Raw genomic sequence first — 18,616 nt, 5'->3', positions numbered from 1 at the left:
TTTTGTGCATTCCAGTTTGGGAACTCGGTGGTGAGCTTGGTGTTCTCATTAGTTGTTGCAGATGTTGTTGAACATGCTGCGCTCAGTGTTAGGTACGTCCGTTATGCGACAGGGCAGAGAGGTGAAGGTACGAGGATGTGTGAAGCTCAATTGCGTTTCAGCAGCACAAGGCACATCTCGGTCCGCTGGTTTCCACAGGTTACTGAATCCGCATAGGCAAGCTCAATACAACAGCATTTTATACCCTCACTGCACATTGGAGAAGTTCTTATGTTAACATCCCTTTGGAAAACTCTATACTGCAGTGAAAAAAGTTTAATCCCAAAGTAAGAACTACCGAATTGCTTTGGGCAATGTAAGTTTTGTAATATTGTATGTCTCTTAAGTCGATTCTGAAACAGGGCAAGCGCTTCAGCTAGGCTCATTTCATTTTCGTTCACCTTTAATTAAACAAATGGGGGAGAGTTGGATTAGTTTAATGGGAGTCATGATAGCACAGTGACTGTATGAGCTGAATGGCACAGTGATTGCATGAGCTGATTTCACCTCCAGTTCTTAACCTCTTTTAGTCTAACATGGTTCTGGGTATATTCATTTGCTTATATGGGGTGCTTTTGGAAGTGAGAAGCGCTGGTGGCATGGGGGCCCGTGGGCATGCCAGCCTGCACAGAAACATAGAGAACACAAATAGCAGATGGGACGCCTGCTTCCTTGCCAGGGGATGGAAGTCACTTTGCCGCACGAAGAGCAAGCAGATATGTCATTGTCGATCTATGGGAGAGTTTGCGAGCAGCCGAGGTAAACTGTCTTCGTTCCAGAAGATACAACTCTGTCGCCGGGTGTTAGTTGCTATGAGCTTGTTAAGTGATATACCTGACCAGCTAAACAGCTTCTGGGTTTCCTAAAAATTTGACAAAACAGCGCTTACATACCTAAAGGACGGGCACTGCAGCAGAGTCAGCTACTAGCCTTGTAGCAAGCTTTCTAAAATTTCATCGGAGCTGGTGGCTGCATGAGCAACGACTGGAGAATTAGTAGTGACATCATGAGGACGTAACACTTGGCGGAAAGCTTTCTAAGAGGAGGGGGGGGGGGGGAACAATTCATTGTCTTATTGAAGCATCGTCATCTCTGGGCACGAAACATAGCCAAAGAAACAATCACGCTATTGGTGGACTGCAGCAACTTTTTAGGGGACTGGTGGTCACGTTCTGCTAGCAGCAAGGCCGGAGCAAGCTGCTGGGAGGAGACTGGAAAAACAGAGAGATGCATACAGTTGGTCACAAAGGGTGAAGAGATGAGAATGTTGGAGGAATTCCGGGGCAGAAGTTATGGACAGGTGACAGAGGCTAAGTTGCGACTGTGCTCTCATGTCACGGACTCACTGTGTCCCCATTCTGTTCAGAGTAATTGAAGATTATGGTGAACGGCACTACAGCTCCAGTCTGTGAGGGCGAACAACAGCATTGTAGTCCAGACGCAAAATAGCTGTCACTGGCTCACATTCATCGCCACTTCCCCACGTCTTTATGATTCTTCGGTGTCGGCAGCATACAGTGACTGTGATCGTGTTAGGCAGGTGTTACCTAGTACACGGAATTAAATCTGAGATTTTACGCAACTCCTCCTCTTTCAGTAGCTTTGAAAACTTAGAGCTTTAGTTCTCGTAGTTAAGTACATCTTTGTAAATTTCTTGCCCACATAATTATGTTTTATTGCGTTAGTATTCATTTGTCTTCTGTACTGCACTATAGTGTACTTAAATCTAGAGTTTATTAACACAAACGTTTCCTTGAAATGTTAAGAACTATGTCGTATCGCCGCCTTCAGATTCACTGGTAAGGCCAATAAATTAAAGCGCTAGTAATTCCGTTGCGTACATTAAATTCAGCACTGGATCTCAAGGGTGTGCATGACTCTTGGTTAATCCCATATTCAGTTGCGTTTCACGTTCTCACACACGTGGGGTTTTGCAATTTTAATGAAAAGGCATACAGATTATCGATATCAGACGTGTTTCGACCCATTCCACACGAGGCATTTCAGGCCAGTCAGCAGATAGTGTTCGGCAGGCGGGCCGGCCAGTGTGGCCGAGCGGTTCTAGGCGCTTCAGTCTGGAACCGCGCGACCGCTACGGTCGCAAGTTCGACTCCTGCCTCGGGCATGGATATGTGTGATGTCCTTAGGTTAGTTAGGTTTAAGTAGTTCCAAGTTCTAGGGGACTGATGACCTCAGCTGTTAAGTCCCATGGTGCTCAGAGGCATTTGAACCATTTTGAATCGGCAGGCGGCCTCGTCTTCTGACAAACAGCAGACATGTTTCCTTTGGCGCCGCTCACTGACACACTGTTCAGTGTATTGAATGAATCCTCGAGTAATACGACATCCCTGTATTTGTACAACCACCAGGCGCTCTCCTCCTCTTCACGTTCACTGTATATCGGATTCTGCCTCGCGACGACTATATTCTCATCTTGATTTCGTGTATCTCTAGGTCAGTTTAACTACTGTCTTTGTCCCACTACAACGAGCAGTGCTAATTAGTATGTTTGGTATGAATTCCTCTACTACCCACGGCTTGTATCTGGTCTGCTCGGACGACATAACTGTTGCTATAGTCAGGAACTTTCTACTCATCTGGCACGAACACTGGTCGCCTCTCCACCGGAACAAACTCACGGAGATTAAGCCCATCCCAACAGCTAGTGCGGTTTCCTCTCGCGCACCTCGTCACTCTGTTTTCACTGTAACTGTCTATGCACCACTTTCTATCACAGTCTCAGTTTTTTCCACTTTTTTTTTTTTTTGCTTTAATCTGTGTGTGTCATCTATCTGACAGTTTAGCAGATACAGCACAGGCTGTAGAAAGTGTTCCACTCTTTACTCGCTGTAGCAAAGTGACAGCCAGCCGGTGTGGCTGAGCGGTTCTAGGCGCTTCATTCTGGAACCGCGCGACCGCTACGGTCGCAGGTTCGAATCCTATCTCGAGCATGGATGTGTATGATGTCCTTAGGTTAGTTAGGTTTAAGTAGTTCTAAGTTCTAGGGGACTGGTGACCTCAGATGTTAAGTCCCATAGTTCTCACAGGCAGAGTGAGAAAGGAGGTTTAATTTACGACTGGAGACACTATTTGTCCTAGAAACTCTTATCGAACAGCATCTTAAAAAAACGCGTGTCGTTATCATTGTTCATTTTACCTCCCTATTTTGTGGCACCTTTTAAGAAGCGTTCCAGGTTTATATTGATTGGTTGGTTGGTTGTTCTGGAAGGAGGGGACCAAACAGCGAGGTCATCGGCCCCATCGGATCAGGGAGGGATGGGGAAGGAAGTCGGCCGTGCCTTTTCAAAGGAATCATCTCAGCATTTTCCTCTAGCGATTTAGGGAAATCACGGAAAATCAGGATGGAAGGACGCGGGTTTTGAACCATCGTCCTCCCGAATGCGAGTCCAGTGTGCTAATCACTGCGCCCTCTCTCTCGGTCATTATTAATTCTATAGTCGTCTACTAATAGTGTTTATGCTCGTATGTGTCGATTAACTTCACGGACCACCGAGTGCTTTGCCTACAAAACGTCCCATTAAAGCCATGGTCTTGGCGCCTCTAACGTCAGCTGTTTTGTGCAAAAAAAAAAAAAAATGAATAAAAGTTGAAACTTCCTGGCAGATTAAAACCGTGTGTCCGACCGAGACTCGAACGCGGGACCTTTGCCTTTCGCGGGCAAGTGCTCTACCAACTGAGCTACCGAAGCACGACTCACGCCCGGTACTCACAGCTTTACTTCTGCCAGTACCTCGTCTCCTACCTTCCAAACTTTACAGAAGCTCTCCTGCGAACCTTGCAGAACTAGCACTCCTGAAAGAAAGGATATGGGGAGACATGGCTTAGCCACAGGTAGGAGACGAGGTACTGGCAGAAGTAAAGCTGTGAGTACCGGGCGTGAGTCGTGCTTCGGTAGCTCAGTTGGTATAGCCGGCACGGTAGCTCAGCGTGTTCGGTCAGAGAGCCGGTTGGCCTCTGTAATAAAAAACTGAGTGGAAGGATCAACCACCGAACTTAAACAGGATGTCTTGCGACGTCCGCAACGACCAAACACAACGATCACTAACGGAAAAAAAAAAAGTTGGTAGAGCACTTGCCCGCGAAAGGCAAAGGTCCCGAGTTCGTGTCTCGGACGGACACACAGTTTTAATCTGCCAGGAAGTTTCATATCAGCGCACACACCGCTGCAGAGTGAAAATCTCATTCTGGAAATAAAAGTTTTTAAAAAATAGTAGCAGTGGCTGTCGCACATTCGGCGCTACCGACAATGGACAACCGTTACGCAGCTACGCTGCTGTATTTAGGGGCCACGTCTTACTGGTGCTATTGCTCCTAACATATGTATATTTTTGTTTTATTATCTACATAATTAGTATTCTAGCGCGGAAGAGCTATGCGAGGGAGTGATGCAAAGCAATGCCTCGGAATGTTTTAGGCGAAAACTCTCAAAGCTTTTTAAATAACACCAACGATGAAACTTCCTGGCAGATTAAAACTGTCTGCCGGACCGAGACTCGACCTCGGGAACTTTGGCTTTCGCGGGCAAGAGCTCTACCAACTGAGCTACCCAAGCACGACTCACGCCCCGTCCTCACAGCTTTACTTCTGCCAGTACCTCGTTTTCTACCTTCCAAACGTAAGAAGCTCTCCTGCGAACCTTGCAGAACTAGCTCTCCTGAAAGAAAGGATATTCCGGAGACATGGCTTAGCCACAGCCTCGGGGATGTTTCCAGAATGAGATTTTCACTCTGCAGCGGAGTGTGCGCTGATATGAAACTTCCTGGCACATTAAAACTGTGTGCCGGACCGTGACTCGAACTCGGGAACTTTGCCTTTCGCGGCCAAGTGCTCTTTGGAAGGTAGGAGACGAGGTACTGGCAGAAGTAAAGCTGTGAGGACGGGGCGTGAGTCGTGCTTGTGGGTAGGTCAGATGGTAGAGCACTTGCCCGCGAAAGGCAAAGTTCCCGAGTTCGAGTCTCGGCCCGGCACACAGTTTTAATCTGCCAGGAAGGTTCATATCAGTGAAAATCTCATTCTGAAAACTAACGATGTTAACACAGTACAACTTTATTCTTTATGTCTACATATTTGTAGCCCTTTGTCGCTATAGCGTGCCACTGTGTAACGTAACTACGTCGAGCGTAAGAAACAGCTTCCTGTAATCGAATTCCGAATTCGAATAGCTCGTCCACACATGGGGCACCCTCTCCTTCAACATAACAATATTAGATTACACACGAACGCTGAGGCGACACCTACAACAATCCGACGCCTTGGGTCCACTATCATCGATAATCCTCCATATGGTTCCGACTTGGCAATCCGATTTTCATCTCTTTCCAAAACTTAAAGAACGCCGTCGACAACTGCATCTTGGTAGTGATGAAGCGGTGCAAGCAGAGGTTGTGGCTGCGTCAACAAATTCGCACATTCTACAGTGGCAGTATCAACAAATGTCTCTCTCTTTGGGAGATACGTGCTCGTTACCAGTGTGGCTATGTTGAGAAATAAATATGTAGACGTGAAGAGTAAATATGTAGAATGTTAATAACGTTAGTTTTATTTACAAAGTTTTAAGTGATTTTCACATAAAAATTTCAGAAGCATTATTTTTCAGCACACCATCGTGCATATTTACGAGAATGCCGTGGAGCTGGACAAAAAAAATTGTGAACTAAAGATTTATTTTTATCACACAAACGGATATGTCGTAGAAGACTGGATTTACGAATATTTTCTAGATCTGACCTACGTGAATGTGAGAAGTTTTGCGCATTTCAGTCGGGGCCAAAAAAGCTTAAAGCACCATTGATTAAGCATTCCTAGGTTGAACAAAGCAGTAACAAAGAGCGAAAGTGACATAATAATTACGTTCCATAAGAAACTAAGAACCTTAGTTCTTCTTTACGTTTTTATTTGCATCCAAGACTTTTTCGATGCTGGCTACTGCAGGCACGTTCTTTCTAATACAAAATAACTCACTACTAATACGAAATATAATATTCACAGCATGAAAAGTGAAACTGTAAATACTCAGAACCTTAGACGTGAAATTTAACTACAGGTGATGAGTAAAGTGAAGTACAAGTTTCTCACTGCACGACAAGCTTCCATCTCATCGTAATGCAAACGACTTTGACATGGAAGCGACGGAACATGCTAGATACAGTACTTGGATTACTACTATGGTGCACTTTAGAAATCGTTATGTGTTCAATGCATTGACCACGCACTTCTGCTGAAGCGTTTATTGTGGACTAGGAATAGAAAAGAAGTAATTTTTTGCATATTTCAAGTACCACGACGAGAGGAAGTCTTTTTTATTTTTGTAAATTCATTACAAAGGTTCTTAAGCTTAGTAGGACACACACGGCCAGACACACATTGAAGGGTGTCCTTCATAATGTCTGAATAAAATTTAACGTTATTTCACATGTCCTACAGCACCTTAAACTTCCGGTGCATTCCAGGAGAAATAATCGGCAGCTAAGCATGTTCCAGTCAGCCACAACTGCATACATTCGCTCAACTATTGTTTATTCTATGTCTGTTTTATATCCGTGTACTGATTTATTATGCATCTTCGCTAACTACACCTTCCCCACAATTAATTGCAGTGTTTTTATATTGTACTGCTATCCTTCTTTCCCATTCCTACCATCTTAGAATGACTTAGAGTGAGTGAAAGCTTACGTATATTAAGTTTTCGTCATGTCTGGTGGCAGGCAAATTTCTTGTCTGTTATTGTGGCAGTTTAGCCAACTTTGGTGTACGCTTAGAGAGTGGCGAAGAGGTTTCGTTCCGTTCTGGTCGAAGCGCTAGTGTGCTCAAGTTGTGAAGGTGCGGTAAGAGTGTTCTCTGACACCGCCGCCTGTGTGTGGGGACCATGACCAGGTCAGGATGGTGGGCACTGGGCCCTGGGATTTTGGAGAGAGAGGTTCCTCGTAGCAGCTCGTTTGCAGCAGTGAGTATGGTAACTAAGTCTGTGTAAGTTCCAACGTAGCCGAAGTTTTAATCCATTTCTTTTCTAGGTTCAGCTGCATAATCATGCAGAATATTTCATTCGAAATGGGAAGTGGTAGGGTTTTTTGTAATTGTTTCATTTCACTAATAGTTACTTTGTTTAACGAGAACTTAGACATGTGGGAGAGCGGTGTGTGAACTCTGCTTGGTCTCAATTAGACTTCGTGTATCCCACTGTGAATGTGCGTCTGTTTGTGTGTGATATCATTTCTTCTTCTGTTTCGTTAGTTTCGTCGGCATACAGTAATTTCCATCCGTTAGTGCGTGTGTCTTTGTTTGCTCAATCTTACGTGTCCGTCGTCGTTTCGGAGAACCTTCAGTACCCGGAATCTGTTTCATCTTGCAATTATTCCACGATAATGTACTTATCCCCCCCCCCCATGAACCATGGACCTTGCCGTTGGTGGGGAGGCTTGCGTGCCTCAGCGATACAGATGGCCGTACCATAGGTGCAACCACAACGGAGGGGTATCTGTTGAGAGGCCAGACAAACATGTGGTTCCTGAAGAGGGGCAGCAGCCTTTTCAGTAGTTGCAGGGGCAACAGTCTGGATGATTGACTGATCTGGCCTTGTAACATTAACCAAAACGGCCTTGCTGTGCTGGTACTGCGAACGGCTGAAAGCAAGGGGAAACTACAGCTGTATTTTTTCCCGAGGACATGCAGCTTTACTGTATGATTAAATGATGATGGCGTCCTCTTGGGTGAAATATTCCGGAGGTAAAATAGTCCCCCATTCGGATCTCCGGGCGGGGACTACTCAAGAGGACGTCGTTATCAGGAGAAAGAAAACTGGCGTTCTACGGATCGGAGCGTGGAATGTCAGATCCCTTAATCGGGCAGGTAGGTTAGAAAATTTAAAAAGGGAAATGGATAGGTTAAAGTTAGATATAGTGGGAATTAGTGGAGTTCGGTGGCAGGAGGAACAAGACTTTTGGTCTGGTGATTACAGGGTTATAAATACAAAATCAAATAGGGGTAATGCAGGAGAAGGTTTAATAATGAATAAAAAAATAGGAGTGCGGGTTAGCTACTACAAACAGCATAGTGAACGCATTATTGTGGCCAAGATAGACACAAAGCCCATGCCTACTACAGTAGTACAAGTTTATATGCCAACTAGCTCTGCAGATGAGGAAGAAATAGATGAAATGTATGACGAGATAAAAGAAATTATTCAGGTAGTGAAGGGAGACGAAAATTTAATAGTCATGGGTGACTGGAATTCGTCAGTAGGAAAAGGGAGAGAAGGAAACATAGTAGGTGAATATGGATTGGGGGGAAGAAATGAAAGAGGAAGCCGCCTTGTAGAATTTTGCACAGAGCATAACTTAATCATAGCTAACACTTGGTTGAAGAATCATAACAGAAGGTTGTATACCTGGAAGAATCCTGGAGATATTAAAAAGTATCAGACAGATTATATAATGGTAAGACAGAGATTTAGGAACCAGGTTTTAAATTGTAAGACATTTCCAGGGGCAGATGTGGATTCTGACCACAATCTATTGGTTATGAACTGCATATTGAAACTGAAGAAACTGCAAAAAGGTGGGAATTTAAGGAGATGGGACCTGGATAAACTGAAAGAACGAGAGGTTGTACAGAGTTTCAGGGAGAGCATAAGGGAACAATTGACAGGAATGGGGGAAAGAAATACAGTAGAAGAAGAATGGGTAGCTCTGAGGGATGAAGTAGTGAAGGCAGCAGACGATCAAGTAGGTAAAAAGACGAGGGCTAATAGAAATCCTTGGGTAACAGACGAAATATTGAATTTAATTGATGAAAGGAGAAAATATAAAAATGCAGTAAATGAAGCAGGCAAAAAGGAATACAAACGTCTCAAAAATGAGATCGACAGGAAGTGCAAAATGGCTAAGCAGGGATGGCTAGAGGACAAATGTAAGGATGTAGAGGCTTGTCTCACTAGGTTGGTGCCCTTTCAGAGGAACCATCCCGGCATTTGCCTGGAGTGATTTAGGGAAATCACGGAAAACCTAAATCAGGATGGCCGGACGCGGGATTGAACCGTCGTCCTCCCGAATGCGAGTCCAGTGTCTAACCACGGCGCCACCTCGCTCGGTGTCTCACTAGGGTAAGATAGATACTGCCTACAGGAAAATTAAAGAGATCTTTGGAGAGAAGAGAACCACTTGTATGAATATCAAGAGCTCAGATGGAAACCCAGTTCTAAGCAAAGAAGGGAAGGCAGAAAGGTGGAAGGAGTATATAGAGGGTTTATACAAGGGCGATGTACTTGAGGACAATATTATGCAAATGGAAGAGGATGTAGATGAAGACGAAATGGGAGATAAGATACTGCGTGAAGAGTTTGACAGAGCACTGAAAGACCTGAGTCGAAACAAGGCCCCGGGAGTAGACAAAATTCCATTAGAACTACTGATGGCCTTGGGAGAGCCAGTCATGACAAAATTCTGCCATCTGGTGAGCAAGATGTATGAGACAGGCGAAATACCCTCAGACTTCAAGAAGAATATGATAATTCCAATCCCAAAGAAAGCAGGTGTTGACAGATGTGAAAATTACCGAACTATCAGTTTAATAAGTCACAGCTGCAAAATACTAACGCAAATTCTTTACAGACGAATGGAAAAACTGGTAGAAGCGGACCTCGGGGAAGATCAGTTTGGATTCCGTAGAAATGTTGGAACACGTGAGGCAATACTAACCTTACGACTTATTTTAGAAGAAAGATTAAGAAAAGGCAAACTTACGTTTCTAGCATTTGTAGACTTAGAGAAAGCTTTTGACAATGTTAACTGGAATACTCTCTTTCAAATTCTGAAGGTGGCAGAGGTAAAATACAGGGAGCGAAAGGCTATTTACAATTTGTACAGAAACCAGATGGCAGTTATAAGAGTCGAGGGGCATGAAAGGGAAGCAATGGTTGGGAAAGGAGTGAGACAGGGTTGTAGCCTCTCCCCGATGTTATTCAATCTGTATATTGAGCAAGCAGTAAAGGAAACAAAAGAAAAATTCGGAGTAGGTATTAAAATTCATGGAGAAGAAGTAAAAACTTTGAGGTTCGCCGATGACATTGTAATTCTGTCAGAGACAGCAAAGGACTTGGAAGAGCAGTTGAACGGAATGGACAGTGTCTTGAAAGGAGGGTATAAGATGAAAATCAACAAAAGCAAAACGAGGATAATGGAATGTAGTCAAATTAAATCGGGTGATGCTGAGGGAATTAGATTAGGAAATGAGACACTTAAAGTAGTAAAGGAGTTTTGCTATTTAGGGAGTAAAATAACTGATGATGGTCGAAGTAGAGAGGATATAAAATGTAGACTGGCAATGGCAAGGAAATCGTTTCTGAAGAAGAGAAATTTGTTAACATCGAGTATAGATTTAAGTGTCACGAAGTCGTTTCTGAAAGTATTTGTATGGAGTGTAGCCATGTATGGAAGTGAAACGTGGACGATAACTAGTTTAGACAAGAAGAGAATAGAAGCTTTCGAAATGTGGTGCTACAGAAGAATGCTGAAGATAAGGTGGGTAGATCACGTAAATAATGAGGAGGTATTGAATAGGATTGGGGAGAAGAGAAGTTCGTGGCACAACTTGACTAGAAGAAGGGATCGGTTGGTAGGACATGTTTTGAGGCATCAAGGAATCACAAATTTAGCATTGGAGAGCAGCGTGGAGGGTAAAAATCGTAGAGGGAGACCAAGAGATGAATACACTAAGCAGATTCAGAAGGATGTAGTTAGCAGTAAGTACTGGGAGATGAAGAAGCTTGCACAGGATAGAGTAGCATGGAGAGCTGCAGCAAACCAGTCTCAGGACTGAAGACCACAACAACAACAATGTAGTTATATGGTTAGTCCCTACCACGGATTAACCGACATTTCGAATTTTTTAAATTTTTTCCTTGGTCTGACTGTGTGGTTAGGGCCACGTGTTTGAAAAACAAACGAACCTTCAGCTCGTCGATCTTCTGTTCTTATTCTATATTTGTAGGACCTAAAATACATTGTCTTCACGTGTGTTCTGTGTTTTACAGGCATTCCCGATCTGATCTACACTTTGGATCGCAATTCTCGTTCAGTTTTACGGCTTTAGTTTTCCGTATGCTTTAGGCCTGTGGTGCAAACCTTTTGTCGACTACATGTGTTTCTGGTGTTAGTACGAATTTGAGGTGCGGGCGTGACTCCTTACCATTAAGTGATTCACATTTTACGAGACTCTAAAGATTTACACGCCCACCAGGCAAGGCATCTGATTATATGTTGCACTCACGTGGTTATTAAGAAGGCACCAGCAACCGCTAACCGCTATGCTTTTATATAAATGTGTACTGCTTTTCCAATTTGATTACGTAAAATAAATGTTAAATCTTGTTTAAATTAAATTTCACTGTTAATGTTTTATCCCACATGTCGCCATCTCTTTTTCATAGCATACATTCTTCAGCGTTTGTCCCATGTGCGGTTCGTGCAGGCCTACTTATTTAGTTGTCGTTAAGCAAAATAGACCCATTGCATGACTGAGAACAAAATGCACACTCCCATTTTGACGAGAGAGCCTTAGCCTTCGTCTGGTAAATTAAAATCGTGCAATTGTAGATACTGGGAGTGAAATACTTGCGTCTGAAATACAGTCTCACACGAATTTGCTTTCGGAATTAGGCGGAAGAGGTCGTACGCTTGTCAGGACCCTACTGACAGATTCGTACATACATTGTGGTCCCTGACAGTGTGAGTCGTGGCAATACTGAAATAAATGACGTACAAAAACTGCGCCGGCCGCTGTGACCGAGCGGTTCTAGGCGCTTCAGTCTGAAACCGCGATGCTGCTACGGTCGCAGGTTCGAATCCTGCCTCGGGCATGGATATGTGTTATGTCATTAGGTTAGTTAGGTTTAATTAGTTCTAAGTCCAGGGGACTGATGACCTCAGATGTTAAGTCCCATAGTGCTTAGAGCCATTTGAACAAAATTACGGAGCAGGATGTGTACCATCAGATTTCCATAAGTCATTAGCTCCAAACTACACAAAGAACTCGTAAATGTTTGGATGACGTCAGAATAATATGCTGGTCAGAGTAATACTCTGGAGAACAGAAAGAAGAACTGGTACATGAGCAGTTTGGTTTCAGGAATGAGAAGTAAGTCTAACATTGTGATCTGTAATCGAAAGAAGAATAAATAAAGGCAAGAATACTTGCGTGGCATTTGTGGATCTAGTGCGATCCTACCACATCGTATGTCGATACAAGACGACCGTGATCCTCAGGACGGAGGAGGAACCTGCACGATGTGCGTAAGCTAAAGGGGGTGGGGGCGGGGTGGGGGGTGGGGGATAAAAGCAGATATTCAACAGAGGAAAGTGCGTAGCAACACGATTGTCTTTCGATGTTGTTTATAACTTGTGAGTCAAAGAAGTAATGCACGAAATGAAAGAAATTTTCAGAGCAAGAAAAATACAATATCAAGACAATTGATAGAAGTCTGAGGTTCGCATGTCGCTTTTGACTGAATTCAAGACATGCAGGAGAACTATTAAACGGCTGATCATAAAGGAAACAAAGAGGACGGTGACGAGCAGCAGAGGAGAAAAAATAGACGTGTTGCACATCAAACTTAAGGTCGATACAAGAGCAGAAGAAGTGGAGGAGTTTTCACCTCTACTAAGTAAGATTATCCAGACAAAGGCAATCTAGAAGGCCTTAACAATAGACTGTCCCAGATGGAGAGGAGGTTCTGTAACGTAGGAGTGTACTGCTATCACATATTGTCTTACAGCTGGGGAGTAATTGTTTGAAACGTTGTGTTTGAAGCATTTCATTATATAAAAATGAAACATTGACAGTGCGGAACCGTAGAACAAGAATGTGAAACCATCAGGAAGACAACACTACTGATGTATGCTAAATATTAAGTAAACAAGTACAGTATACGTCGAAGAATAACTAGAAAGAGTAGAAAAGAAATAGATTATAACCGATAAGTGAATTTATGTAGCTCAAACATGTAACCCATTCTTGGAGATTAAAATAAGATGTACTGAAACTTAAAATGCTTATGGTTAATAAAGACTGTATTATGTTCACTTGCCTCACAAAAATAAGCTAACTGTGTGGACTAATGCTGGCGATCTCTACCAAAAGTTTCTAATTACCAATAACAAAATGTGTTGCGTACCAGCTAGTGTCCTACAAGTTATTTCATTTAAATTCAGTGTTTACAGAATCACATTCAAAATAACAAAAAGTACACTTTTCCACGCTTTTTAATAGAAGTTCTTTTCAGAAGTATCCACAGGTAAATAATGCTCAAGGGTACCTGATTTGGACTGTTCTCGAGTTAATGTATGGCGTTAGCCCAAATTTCCTGTAGAAGAAAAGGAAAAGGCTACTATTGTCTGAAGTTTTGAGGAAAGTGGTATACACGGAGTGGACTTTGAGGAAGATCCTGGTGGATGCTGCGAATTCGTCGTGGAAATGGTGATTCTCGTGACAAGGAATATTTAGCGTGGGTCCTCTTTAATACTGAATAAGAAGATACGAGGCACGAAAATTGTTTCTACTATGAAGACATAAGTCACCTTCTGCAGTTGTAAGGAAATTACCTGTAGGAAAGTTGTGCTCTTACTGATTAAGAATCCATAATTTTGTTATTTCTTCTAAAAGCAATACCTTACAAAAAAATTTTAGCGACAGTTACCACTGAGAACATTTTAAATTTGTAAATGTAGTCTCATTGGTATTTCATATACTTTGGACACTGGATTGGTTCATACTGAAGACCACTGATCTAGTTATACAATTTTTGCTGCTGCTGTTTGTAACAAAAAGGCAGACGACACAGCCACAATTAAGAAAATTAGGCGAAATGCTACAGTAGTTAACAATTCAGTCTGAATAAGCCTCTTACAGGAAACGGGTTCAAAGCGACGACTAGAGGGACGGTCGTGGCATTCACTACTTATTTGTCCTCCCTGTCATACTGCCGCATCTATACAGTTTCTTGTACTTCATAAAAGATGTCGCTTACAAATGATATCTCGTTTAAAGACTCATCAAAGAGTGAGCAAACCAGTAATCTCTCTCTTCGCTACATTCTATTCCACTATTTCTATGATTCTTCTTACAAAGCCTGGACAATAAATTAATACATCCCCATGCAACCGCGTAGCGCTGCCTGTAGATTTCAAAATACCCTCAGTTCGGCGAGGAACGGAATTCACAAGTTCCTTCAGGTATGCTGTATCCACTTGAAGTCTCTCATTGGTGATCAGCCCCGAATAACTACCATATCATGGCGATATCAATTGTCACACTTCATCTGCTGTTCCAAGTAGTCCCAGACTTTTCTTTTCTTTAACTTCGGGACACTCAGCGGTGGAAATTCAGCGGTGCAGTCGAAGTGCGTTAAAAGCCAAAAACCTTTTTGTAAAATAAAATGATAAATATTGTAGAATGTTACACCAGTCCCGTGTATGTTACATTAAGAATGTATAAAATATTCTACCATGAACCGATGGAACAGTCAGTCAACGTAGAAAAGTATGAATGCAGCCCTGTGGACGTGACTGCTGCTGTCTTGGAGGACAGAAGAGCACCCGTCATACTTAAAATGAAGATGTTGAAGAAAGGGCAAGTCGTGCTCAACGAGAATCTTGAACTAAACCCCTTGTTTCACGTCCAAGATAATTTGAGTGAGAAGGTCCAAGTCAATGGTGTAGCATCTCATTTCTTGGCTGTGCCTAGGTGCTTTCCCTTTCGCTACTGTCTACGATAAGTTCGGGTTCTGTGGGAAGGAGGTTTCCTTCAGCCTGGATCTGAAGGGCTGGACTTTCCCTAATCCTCCTACATGGGTTGTGGACGGTTCGTACATGGCTGGCTTACGGTTAGTACAATAAGTGATGACGACCGAGTTAGAGAGAATAGGGCAACGGCCTTGCCACAGTGGATACGCCGGTTCGCGTCAGATCACCGAAGTTAAGCGCTGTCGGGCGTGGCCGGCACTTGGTTGGGTGACCATCCGGGCCACCATGCTCTGTTGCCATTTTTCGGGGTGCACTCAGCCTCGTGATGCCAATTGAGGAGCTCCTCGACCGAATAGTAGCGGTTCCGGTAAAAGAAAACCATCTTAACGACCAGGAGAGCGGTGTGCTGACCACACGCCCCTCCTATCCGCATCCTCAGATAAGGATGACATTGCGGTTAGATGGTCCCGATGGGCCACTTGTGGTCTGAAGACGGAGTCCTTTGTGCTCTATAGAGAGTATACAAAATATAAACAGCCAATCGCAATAAAATCGTCAAGTGAGGAATTTGTTCAAAAATGGTTCAAATGGCTCTGAGCTAAGGGACTTAACTGCTGAGGTCATCAGTCCCCTAGAACTTAGAACTACTTAAACCTAACTAACCTAAGGACATCACACACATCCATGCCCGAGGCAGGATTCGAACCTGCGACCATAGCGGTAGAACGGTTCCAGACTGTAGCACCTAGAACCGCTCGGCCACTCTGGCCGGCGAGGAATTTGTTAACTAAAAATGTAGACTGGAGAGTTGGGAAGTCTTTCCTGAAGATACTTCGATGGAGCATAGCCTTGTGTGGAAATGAAACGTGGACGATACACAATTCAGGCAAGAAGAGAATAGAACCCTAAGAAATGTGATTTTACATAAGAATGCTGAGGATTGGATGGGTAGAACATGCAACCAATGAGGAGCTATTGCGTAGAATTGAGGAGAAAAGAAATTTGTGGCACCCTTGACTAAAAGAAGACCTCGGTTGATAGCACACATTCTGAGACATCAAGGGATCAGTACTAAGGATGTAAGTTGCAGTGTTTATTAGGAGATGAAGATGTTTGTGCAGGATAGATGGCATGGAGAGCTGCATCAAAGCAGTCTTTGTACTGAAGACAACGTCAGCAGATTTTCCCATTAGAGCCAGTGTTTCTGACGTCTGTCGCAGAACAAATTCTAAAAGTCCTGCCGAAGTCTTTATCAAACAGAAACAGCAAATGTTCATTGAAAATGCTTACTTTCTGCTCCTGTTTCGGATTGGTCACAAGGCCCGAATGTAAAACGGAGCAGTTTGGAGCTCAAGAAATTCAGGATCCTCGAACAGCACTTGCGGGGTGTGGAAGTCGTGTGTCCTCTGGGGCGAAGGTGGTTTTTTTCATAGTGAATTTGGGGAGTAGGACATCCCTCGTGATCAACCAATGCAGTAGGCAAGTCTGACAGAATCCTAAGTCCGTTCCCGTGCCCGGGCTTGGAGTTCTACTTAGCGACTTTCCCGTTTTTCAGATGTCAAATGTGTGTGATTTTATACGGGACCAAACTGCTGGGGTCATCGGTCCCTAGCCTTACACACTACATAAAATAACCTATGCTAAGAACAACACACACTCACCCATGCCCGAGGGAGGACTCGAACCCCGACGGGAGTGGCGGTGCAGTCAGTGACATGGCGCCTCTCACAGCGTGGCCACTCCGCGAGGCTCCTGTTTTTCTCTGCCAATGTTGCGAATTAGTGATCGTGGTCTTATTCGGTAAAAGAGAGCCACAGAGCAGAGCTCGGAGCCTTAGCCAGCTGAAGATGATGTTACATAAAAGTGATGAATTTAGTTAGTGATAAATCATGCCAATAAATTTCATTTGTTTCGGTGCAAATTTCAGAGTGGTGTTTTTGTGTGACTCCTTGCCTAGGGTCCGTGAACTGTACTCCCGTTTCGTTGCTGTGGTTATTACCGTTAAGTGTCACCACTAGCCAGGTGGAGGAGATGTATGAACTGCTAGTGGAGTGCATTTTACAGCCCACTGTCCACATCTCTGAAACGTTGGTTGGTTCGTTGGTTGTTTTGGGGGATGGGAACAAACACCGAGATCATCGGTCCCATCCAATTAGGGAAGGATGGGGAAGGAAGTCGGCCGAATCCTTTCAAATGAACCATCCCGGCATAGGAATCTTTCTGACAGCAGGATAGGTTGCGAGGTGCCGGGTGGTGAAGAGATTGTACCTGTTTAAATCTGACGAATTTTGCATGAGAACGAGACATGCACTCGATCCCCTCCTTACCTACCACCTAATTAATTATGCGCACAAAGGTAACGAAAGGAAATAATGGTGGACGCTGCTAGTTGGTAAAATAAGGAGTGCACACTCAATAATTTAATAAACATCACAATCTACTCAGAGAAAAAAAGAGAACTTTATCATAATAAACAACAGGAAATGGGATTCTGCATATATCTACGGAATAATATACGGATTAAATATTACAATGAGATTTATTATACATCAGTACATAAAGGCACATGATTATCGACACAAACAGTAGGTTAAAGGATAGAGTATACTGAACTATTACGAGAATAAGAGTTGGCTCGAGAACAAGGTGCTACCCTCTGTGATCCAATAAATTGAAGATAATGACTGTAGGTCCTATTGAATTAAATATTACTCTCCTGAATATATTGCAGTATCGATTAGAAGTGAGAGCTCAAATAGGACCACATGGAGAAAGAGGAAAGGTGGACTTGTAGCAAAGCGAGCGCGCGCGCTGTTGAGGACTTCAGTATAAAATTGATAGATCCTACAATGCTGAAGCCGCAAAATACTTTACAAATCTTTAAATTTGTAGAAGATCGTCGGTAGGCAGCGTTCTGATGATGTAGGTGCCGACTTCTGCTGTGCAGCAACTCTGTTTCAACCCCTTGGCCTCGAAGGCTGTCCGACAGTTCTAAGTTTTACCGAAAAAGTGCGACTAAGTCGCAAGACCGTCCGACTCCGACGAAGATCAGATCCCGAATGCCCTGCACCCGCGCAACGCAAGAGCACAGCCTACATTGCTCAACTCCCTACTATCATCGAAAACCGAAAATCAACATTCAGTGCTGATTCCAAAATTACCCCACACTGAATATCATTCGCGCCAATAGCGATCGTTCCCTCCAGTTTCGAGCAGGGCTTTATGACGTCAGCTAGCCTCAGTTTAAGTTGGACAATCATGCCTCTGCTATTCAGCTGAGGGCACTGAACTTGCCGTTTGACTGGCTACGTAAGCAAAATGCCTAGGCCACCGGACATCCGGCGCCAAACAGTCGCGCCCAGCAGGGCACGGTCCACAAGTATTCTCAGAATCATAAGGACAATGCAGTCAGTCGGTGCCAGAAATCTTCGTTCCAGACGCGCCGGAACGGTAAACACATAAACTGTGGCGAACTCAGACGTCTCACAGGTACAGTTTCGCCCTGCATACAATAGGCGAAACTGGACGGATGTCAGTCGTTCTGCCAGGCGCTTAAGCCCATTGATGTACGACTGTCTCAGTATTCACATAAGTGCAGCCCCCAACCGGAAACGCAGTATGCTGCGACCTCCGGAGCTCTCCTCGCACAGGCCACCCAGGGAAGTAACCCAACATGCATGATAGTCAAGTGAAAAGTATTTTGAGCTCTCAGTACAAATACTCTCATTACAGTAACCTTATTCGGCCTGTTACCACCGTGCAATGACATAAAACATTAATAAAATCGATGAAAATGAGAGGCGACATGCAAAAGAGGGCATGAA

At 43.8% G+C, this 18,616-nt stretch overlaps 1 pseudogene; it reads left to right on the top strand.

Moving 5' to 3' along the window:
• The first annotated feature begins 14,973 nt into the window (after positions 1-14,973).
• LOC126199947 (5S ribosomal RNA) lies at positions 14,974-15,091 on the top strand (annotated as a pseudogene).
• The last annotated feature ends 3,525 nt before the right edge of the window (positions 15,092-18,616 follow it).

The sequence above is a fragment of the Schistocerca nitens genome, chromosome 8, assembly GCF_023898315.1.
Source record: "Schistocerca nitens isolate TAMUIC-IGC-003100 chromosome 8, iqSchNite1.1, whole genome shotgun sequence".
NCBI classification, from domain to species: Eukaryota; Metazoa; Arthropoda; class Insecta; order Orthoptera; family Acrididae; genus Schistocerca; species Schistocerca nitens.
This window is presented reverse-complemented; position numbering and strand designations above follow the sequence as displayed.